The following is a 9,480-nucleotide window of genomic DNA, read 5'->3' on the forward strand; positions in this document are numbered from 1 at the left end:
TAGATCACTTTTATAATGCCTTTACTTTTGAATAATATGTTTGTATATGGACATTTTACGATTTCCTATCAGACAAGATATTAAAATTCATTTCATTATTTCTAAAATAACACTGGCCAAAAAAAAAAAAAAAGGAGTTCCTGTTGTAGCTCAGCAGTAACAAATCTGACAAGTATCCATGAGGATGCAGGTTTAACCCCTGGCCTCGCTCAGTGAGTTAAGGATCCAGTGTTGCCATGAGTTGTGAGTTGTGGTGTAGACTGGCAGCTGCAGCTCTGATTCAGCCCCTAGCCTGGGAACCTCCATAAGTCTTGGAAAAAAACACTAGCAATTTGTCCATCCTCTGCAATGGTTGCTTAAAAAGTTAAACAAAGCTACCTTATGACCCAGCAATTCTTCTTCTAGGTATGTACTCATGAAAACTGAAAACATATTCACATAAAAATTTGTACATGGATGTCTATAGCAGAATTAGTATAGATTCTGCTATAAATTTGCTATTATAGGGGCATTCCCATTGTGGCACAGCAGAAACAATCCAACTAGGAACCAGGAGGTTGCGGGTTCAATCCCTGGCCTCACTCAGTGGGTTAAGGATCCAGCATTGCTATGAGCTGTGGTGTAGGTCACAGACGAGGCTTGGATCTGGCGTTGCTGTGGCTGTGGTGTAGGCCAACCGCTATAGCTCCAATTAGACCCCTAGCCTGGGAACCTCCGTATACTGCAGGTGCAGCCCTATAAAAGACAAAAAAAAAAAAAAAAAAAAAAATTGATATTATATCAAAAAGTGGAAGCAACTCAAATGTCCATGAACTGACCATGGTTATATAAAATATAGTATGTTCAGGCAATGGAACATTAGTTAGCCATAAAAAGGAAGGAATTGCTGAAACATACTATGGTGTGAATGAACCATGTAAACTATGAAAGAAGTCAGACACAAAAGGTGATATATTTTATGTTTCCATTTATAGCAAATGTCTAGAATAGGCAAATGTGAACAGACAGAAAGTTAATTAGTAGCTGCCTAAGGCTAGAAGGATAGAGGGGAATTGAGGAGTGACTGCTAAAGGGGGCAGGGTTTCTTTGGGGGGGGGCAATAAAAATGTTCTAAAATTGATTGTGGTCATGGTTGCACAATTCCAAATAGAATAATTATCAACCAAATTGTACACTTTATGTGGATAGTTATATGATAAATGAATTATATCTTAACAAAACTGGAGGCAGGTACTTCTTGCTTCCCAAAAATTGTATCTTTACATGTAGGATGTATATTTTCCAGATTACCAAACCTAATGGCCTTTCCTTAGTCTTCTGCTTGCAACTTTGGATTCTCTAGATGCCCTTGGCAAGCTCTTCACGATCTATCTCACCTTTTCCACCTCTGTCCTCTTAACATGACTCCCATGACTCCAAGGGCTTATTCTCATATGTCTCCTTCAGCAACTTCATCCATTGCCAACCTTTCAAAACTACCCCCCTAGACTTCTAATTCTTTATCTTGTCTCTTAAGCTCTAGCCATGGTCTCCTAGCGAGCTCAACCTGGATCCTTCCCACTCTTAGCCTACCCAAAACAAATTCATCTTTCCCCAGATATCTAGTTCTTTCCACATTAACTCCTTAGTATTATTAATTGTACCATCCTTTTCTAACCCACCTTGCAGTCATCTTGGACTGTACCCAGTTTCCACATCCTATAGATTCTTCTCATACATTTAACTCCCTTTTCCCTACTGCCTTGACCTTTATTCAGTTCACATATCTCTTAGCATAAGTGTTAGAAAAAGCATTTTAATCTTTCTCTCCAAATCCAGGCTGTCGTAAAACAACCATCTACAAAAAGCTGCCAAAAGAAATCTCATAAAGGACAATGCCAATCAAGACAAAGAGCATGCCAAAAGACATGAGTAGGCAATACATAAAAGAGGAAAAATAAACTGGGGATCCAATACTAAGGAAAGAATATTCAAATATAAAAAAGAAATGAAACTGAACTAGCACTGTAATGCAATCAAATGAAATCTAACTAGCATTTTACTGCCATCATAAACTGATTTAACCATTTTGAAAAGGAATTTGTCAGAAAGTATCAAGAGCTTTAAAATGCATTATTTTGTTATTCCATCTCTCCAGAGATACTCTGTATATGAATTAGTCTATACAGACACAAATAATAGTACCACAGATTCCTCTAAAGAATCCTAGGAGACTAGGGGAAAGAGAGTGGCAGGACAAAAAGGAAATTTGGTTTCCTCCTAATAACTTTTGTATTTGAATTTTTTTAACTGGGTACTATTTACTAAAAACAGTAGATTTAAGTTGGCTGTCTCTGTGACCAAGGTGAATGAAAATTAACTTGATTATCAAGGCCAGAAGAGAAACTCAGAATAAAATACTGTTTTTGCTTCAGGGACTTTCATGGCACTAATTTAAGGTCTCAATCTTGACCCCATTTCTTTCAAAGGCTGTTTCTTTTTCCTACTGCATGTGATGACACTATTTCTTTTTTTTTTTTTTCTTTTAAGCCATTTAGAATACTACCACATGTCCTATTTGCCTCTGGTGTTGAAGTTTTTCACCCTAGATTTACTTAGTCTTTTAGAAGCAGCTGAAGGAGGAAGGAAGTCATGGAATCCATTCATCTTACAGCAAAAGGCTTTTAGAGAAATCTAGCCCTTAAGCTATAGCAACTGATGAATAAAGAAGCATTTTGTTGCTCTTAACATAATGAGATTGAAGGTTTAATGCCTCATTAAAGGAGCTCCAAAACATACTTATTTCATCTTTGACCCACTAATTCCACTTCTGAGAACACTTTCTACCAAAATAATTTTAAATACAGAAAAGGTTTTATGCCTTTTATGCTGTGTTTAACATAGGATAATTTAGAAAAACAAAAATTGGGGCATGACTTAAATGCCCAACATAGAGAAATAGTTAAGAAAACGATAATCTATGTATTTATGGTCAACTGGTTTTGAAAATGTGCCAAGGACATTCAATGGGGAAAGGACAGTCTTTTCAACATAGTGCTGGGAAAACTGGATAGCCACGTGCAAAAGAATAAAATTGGACTCCTACCTCACACCATATATAAAAATTAAGTCTAAATATGAAAAAGATTATTATATACACATAACCATGTATAATTGAATCACCTTACAGAAATTAACATAGCCTTGTAAATCAACTATACTTCAATAAAACAAATTTTAAAAAGAAAAAACTCTACATAAATCAAGACCAAAACATAAGAGCTAAAACTATAAAATTATTTTTAAAAAAATAGGGGCAAATCTTCACAACCTTGGATTTGGCAGTGGTTTTACATATAACACAAAAATCACAAATAACAAAATATAAAATACAGATAAACTATACTTCACCAAAATTTTAAACTTTTGCACTTCAAAGGATACCATTCAAGAAAATGAAGACACCCCCAAAAATGGGCAAAAATGGAATAATGCAAATCATATATCTGATAAGGGCCTGTGTCCAGACTATATAAAAAACTCACACAACTTTTTTTTAAATTTTTTAATTCAATTTAAAAATGAGCAAAGGAATTGAATGAACATTTCTCCAAAGACATTCAAAGGGCCAATAAGCACACAGAAAAGATGCTCAACATTATCACAAAAAATGCAAATCAAAACCAGAAGATACCATTTCACAACTAACATAACAGCTATTGAACAAAACAAAACACACACACACACACACAATAACTGATAGCAAAGATAAAGAAAAATCAGAACCCTCATTTCCTGCTTGTGCATGCCACTTTGGAAAATACCTGGCAGTTCCTCAAAAAGTGAAAATTACCACATGACCCAGCAATTCCACTCCTAGGTATATATAAGAACAATGAAAACACAGGTCCACACAAAAACTTGTACATGGATGTTTATAGCAGAATTACTCATCATAGTCAAAAAGTGGAAACAACCCAAATGTCCATCAACTGAGGATGGATTAAAAAAAACCTGGCATATTTATATATTGGAATATTATTCAGGCATAAAAAAGAGTAAAGTACTGATACATAACACAACATGGATGAACTTTGACAACATGCTAAGTGAAAGAAAGCAGACAACAAAAAGCCACATATTATTTGATTCCATTTACATGAAATGTCCATAACAGAAAAATCCAAAGTAGATTAGTGGTTGCCAAGGGTTGGGGGGACAAGTGGAGGGGAGATCTACAGGAAGTGACTAATGGCTAGAGTTTCTTTTGCAGGCTATGAAAATGCTATAGTGGGTGCACAACTTTGTGAATATACTAAAAAACCTCGGAGTTCCCGTCGTGGCGCAGTGGTTAACAAATCCGACTAGGAACCATGAGGTTGCGGGTTCGATCCCTGCCCTTGCTCAGTGGGTTAACAATCTGGCGTTGCCGTGAGCTGTGGTGTAGGTTGCAGACGCGGCTCGGATCCCTGCGTTGCTGTGGCTCTGGCATAGGCCGGTGGCTACAGCTCCAATTGGACCCCTAGCCTGGGAATCTCCATATGCCGCGAGAGCGGCCCAAGAAATAGCAAAAAGACAAAAAAAAAAAAAAAAAACCTCTGAAATTGGCAACTTAAAAGCATGAATTTTATTCATTATCCCTCAGTGGAAAAAATCTATTAATCATGGAATAGATACAATGTACAAAACATACGCTTTTTAGTTAAAGTCATATTTTATACATACACTATAATCCTAAGACCTTAGGAATGTGCTATTAAAAACATAGAAAGATGGAGCTCCCTGGTGACCTAGCAGTTAGGGATCCTGATTGTCACTGCTGTGGCTTGGGTTTAACCCCTGGCCCAGGAACTTCCGCATGTTGCAGGTGTGGCAAAAAAAAAAAAAGCGTATATACTTACACGTATATACACATACACACACATACATACAGAGAGATCAAAATGCTGCACTGGTAGAATCATAAACGATCTCTTTTTTTAAATATTTCTGCATTTTCCAGATATTCTTTAATAAGCAATGAAGGGCTTTTTATAACTGGGAGGAAAGCTTTATTTAAACAAAAATGCAAATTATTAAACTCCCACGTGTATGACAATTGCTTCGCTTAATACAGAATGACCTCAGTCACATGGTCCCCAAAATACCTTTCATTTCCCTCCCCTACAGACGTGAGAAAGTCAAACTCCCTCCTTCCGGAAACACGATGCCCACTATTTCCAGGGCACCTCCAGTTCCTGTTTTCCACCCTCCTCATTAGTTGTTCCTTCTCCATCTTCTCGCTCCTTTCCTCTTCCCTCTCCTCCACCTGAGCAGTAAACGGTAACGCCCCACAGGGCTCTAAACAGGCCTCTATCACACTACGGAGCTGCCCTGCCCTAGCCAGTCACGCAAGACCAGCACGCACACGCTTAGATCTCTACAAGCCTCAAACTCGGAGAAATCCGCTGCCCGCGACTGCACAGTAGGTGAAGGACTGCAAGGACTACCCCCACCCCCATACAGACAGTCCCTTCCCCGCGGCAGGAAGGAGGCCGCCAAGCTGAAGCCGCTGGTAAGGGGCCAGCGCGGGCCCCACGCGCGACCGAGATCAGGGGAGGAGGGACGTCTCAGGTCTCTTCCTCCAGCACCACCCCCGACAAGGGGCATCCTGCGCGCTGCCCGCTCCCGGCCCATAGAGCACGTCCTATGGAGCTTACGGCGCCCGGACACAAGCAGCGCTCCGCCGCGGCAGCGGCGCGGACAGCGTGAGAAAGAGGGACACTCACCCGCGTCAGCCCCGAGCCCTCACAGCACCGGAAGTAGTCACCCGCCCGTTGCCAGGGTGAGGAAGCTGGGGTGACGTCAAGATTTCCCATTGGCAGTGAACATGGCCACGTGGCCGGAAGCAAACGCCCACCTGCTGCTCTGTCTCCGCCCTCTGCTCCGCAGAGCTTCACCTGGCTGCAGGGGTGCCGCAAGGACCACACCTGGAACCACCTTATGCACTGCGCAGGCGTCGTTACCTCTCTCTTTTCACCCCGCCCCTTAAAGGGCGGGAAGGATGTGATCATCTGATCTGAATGGTTGGCCGACTACGGATGTTCTACGGGTGAAATTAAGCTAATCATCATTTATAGAGGTGTCACTTAAGAGGCTTAATTTCATTCAGTCCTTGAACCTCCCCTTATACAGAAGGGAAAACTATAGTTCTGCCTGGATTACATGTGTAAAGTATGGACTAGCCTTGCCCTGGGGAGGATGTGGGTGGCCTTTCCTTTACTATGTAGCGTCTAAGAACAAGACCTGGTAATGTTATGTAATCTCTTTAATGTTTCCTTGTAACTATTAACATGAAACCTTTACCATGTAACCACCATTAAATCTGTCCTGGGAAGCAGAGATTGAAAGGAGTAGTTCTGAATCGTTTTCAAAACGTGGTCCCCAGATGAGCAGTTTGAGCATTACCTGAATTCTTAGGCCTCATCCTAGACTTACTGAATCAGAAACTTTGGGTTTAGGACCCAAAAGACTCTTTCAACAAGCCGTCCAAGTGATTCAGTCTCATCTAAAGTTTGAGAACTAATGAACTAGAAAGACTTTCTCTTTAGCCTAGTCGCAAAGATGGAATGGGGAGGGTGATAGAAGGAGTGCCTCAGAGAGGGGGGTGATCAAGATGTGCGCCTCCACCAGTCAAGAAAGAGAATCAGGTGATGCAGGTTCAATCCCTGGTCCAGCTCATTGGGTTAAGGGTCCTGCTTTGCCGCTGAGCTCTGGTGTAGGTCACAGATGCAGCTGGGATCCCCTGTTGCTGTGGCATGGGCCAGCAGCTGTAGCTCTGATTTGACCCGTAGCCCTGAAACCTCCATATGCTACAGATGTGGCAGAAGGGAGGGGAAAAAAAGCAAAGAAAGAGGATCAGTGAGGCCATCTGGGACTAGTATGGGTTCATGACCCCAGAACTGACTCCCCTGGTAGTCCAAGATAAAAGTATGCTTTAATTGTACAGGAAAGACTTCTCAACTGCTTATAATCCCAAATCCATTTTATTAACTTTTGTATTATCCAACATATTTTTCTGCTAATATTCTCTGTGAACAAAAAGGGGTATAAAAAGGTCTACTGTAAAAATTATCTATAAAAACAAAATTTTCTTCTTTTCTTTTTTCTTTTGGCCACACTGGTGGCATGCAGAAGTTCCCAGGCGTGGGATCAAACCCACACCACAGCAGTGACAATGCCAGATCCTTAACCTGCTAGGCCACCAGGGAATATCAGAATTTTTTATTTAGAAGGGAGTGTAGGACCTTATATTGAAATAAGCGGTTTAAATTTTTTTTAACTGTGTTTAAGTCAGAATAGACAGTGGTTAAGAGCAAGGATTCTAGAACCAAGAGAATCTGGGTTTGTACCTCAGCCCTACCAAATGAGTTGGTACCCTACCAGTTGTTCACATTGAACAAGTTACTTAACCTTTCTGTGACTCAGTTTCCTTGCTTGTAAAATGAGGATAATAATTTAGTGCCATTGTGTAGAATAAAGTATGTGAAGGAATCAGGAGTTCCCTGGTGGCACAGCAGGTTAAGGATCTGGCATTATCACTGCTGTGACACAGGTATGAGGAGTTCCCATCGTAGCTCAGTGGTAATGAACCCAGTTAGTATCCATGAGGACTCGGGTTCAATCCCTGGTCTCACACAGTGGGTTAAGGATCCAGCATTTCTCTGAGCTGTGGTGTAGGTTACAGATGTGGCTCAGATCTGGCATTGCTGTAGCTGTGGTGTAGGCCAGCAACTGCAGCTCTGATTGGACCACTAGGCTGGGTACTACCATATGCTGCAGGTGCGGTCCTAAAATAAAAAATAAAAAAAAATCAAACTCCCATTAAGTCCAGGCTTATTACTATAAATATGCAAATAATCAAACCTCTTCCTCAAATAAATAACACAGTACTAAATAAACCAAAAATATCCAGTTTCCTATTGGAGTAACTGTTATTAAAACTTGGCAAATACATTAATACTGTATAATTGGAAGGTAAACTCTGTATACTTCTGCATAGACGTTCACGTGTTAAACAGATAGACAGCTCTTACACATGTCAAAGGTGTGAAGGCTTGAAAAGAGGGTTGGAGGACCAGAAGAGTCAGCAACCAGTCAATTCCATGGCCAAGCACACCCAGCCCTGAAGTTGATACCACCAAGAGAGAGCTGTACCAGCCACAAGTGTACATATGTAAGGAGAAAAGAGGCCAATTTATCCTCAGGTAATATACAACTTAGACTTATATATACATATGTGTGTGTATTGATATATATATGTATGTATGTACACACATACACGCACACACGTAACATATTACAGCAGTTCTCAAATTGTTATCGACAATGTGGGATCCCAAGACCATATCAGGGGGTCATTAGTACCATACAGTTATTTTATAATAATACTAAGGTGTTTATTTACCTTTTTATTCTCATTCTCTTATGAGTTAAAAATGTACAAAAAGTTCTAGATAGGATTTCAACTAACTTTTAAAAAGTCATCACATTTCCACTTTTGGTGAACTATCAAAAAAAGGGGAGTTCCCGTCGTGACTCAGTGGTTAACAAATCTGACTAGGAACCGTGAGGTTGCAGGTTCGATTCCTGGCCTTGCTCATGGCACTGCCATGAGCTGTGGTATAGGTCGCAGACGCAGCTTGGATCCCGTGTTGCTGGGGGCTACAGCTCCAATTTGACCCCTAGCCTGGGAACCCCCATATGCCGTGGGAGCAGCCCAAGAAATGGCAAAAAGACAAAAAAAAAAAAAAAAAAAAAAGAATATTCAAGAGTTCCCATCATGGTGCAGAGGAAACGAATCCAACTAGGAACCATGAGGTTGCAGGTTCAATCCCTGGCATCCCTCAGCGGGTCAAGGATCCGGCATGGCCATGAGCTGTGGTGTAGGTCACAGACATGGCTCAGATCTGGCATTGCTGTAGCTGTGGTGTAGGCTAGGTGCTACAGCTCCGATTAAACCCCTAGCCTGGGAACCTCCATATGCTGCAGGTGCAGCCCTAAAAAGACAAAAAGACAAAAAAAAAAAAAAAAAGAATATGCACAATATCTGATAAAGCCATTAAAATAATCTTTCCCTTTCCAGCTACAATCACTGGGAGGCTAGATTTTCTTTACATACTTCAACCAACACAGCATACCATGTGAAACCGAATGCTGAGGCAGAAAGAGAATACAGCTGGCTTCTTTAGGCCAGACATAAAAGGATATTCACTTTTCTCTCTACTTTTTCTGTTTTTGTTTTCAGAAAATACAATAATTTATCAAAATGTTGTCATATTAACATAAATGGATTTATTATTATTTTTAAATAAAAATATTGCTTTGAATTTTGGTTTTAATTTTTAATATAGTAAACATTCATAAATATACCCCACATAAACAAAATATCTGGAGCATTCTCTGCTATTTTCAGGAGCACAAAAAAGTGTCCTGGGACCAAAAATCCAGATAACTGCTGAT

General features: G+C 40.4%; 1 protein-coding gene across 13 annotated transcripts in view; it reads right to left on the reverse strand.

Moving 5' to 3' along the window:
• Positions 1–6,762, reverse strand: part of TASP1 (taspase 1) — a 395,076-nt gene extending 388,314 nt beyond the window's left edge. For 11 of the 13 annotated variants that reach the window (XR_308663.3, XR_001302035.2, XR_002340057.1 and 8 more), the window contains exon 1: positions 5,748–6,762. The gene's annotated coding sequence lies outside the window, so the exon portion shown is untranslated. The remainder of the gene's footprint in view (positions 1–5,747) is intronic. The other 2 variants (XM_021078006.1, XM_021078007.1) reach the window with 2 other exon arrangements.

Source organism: Sus scrofa, chromosome 17 (genome assembly GCF_000003025.6).
Source record: "Sus scrofa isolate TJ Tabasco breed Duroc chromosome 17, Sscrofa11.1, whole genome shotgun sequence".
In the NCBI taxonomy this organism is placed as follows: domain Eukaryota; kingdom Metazoa; phylum Chordata; class Mammalia; order Artiodactyla; family Suidae; genus Sus; species Sus scrofa.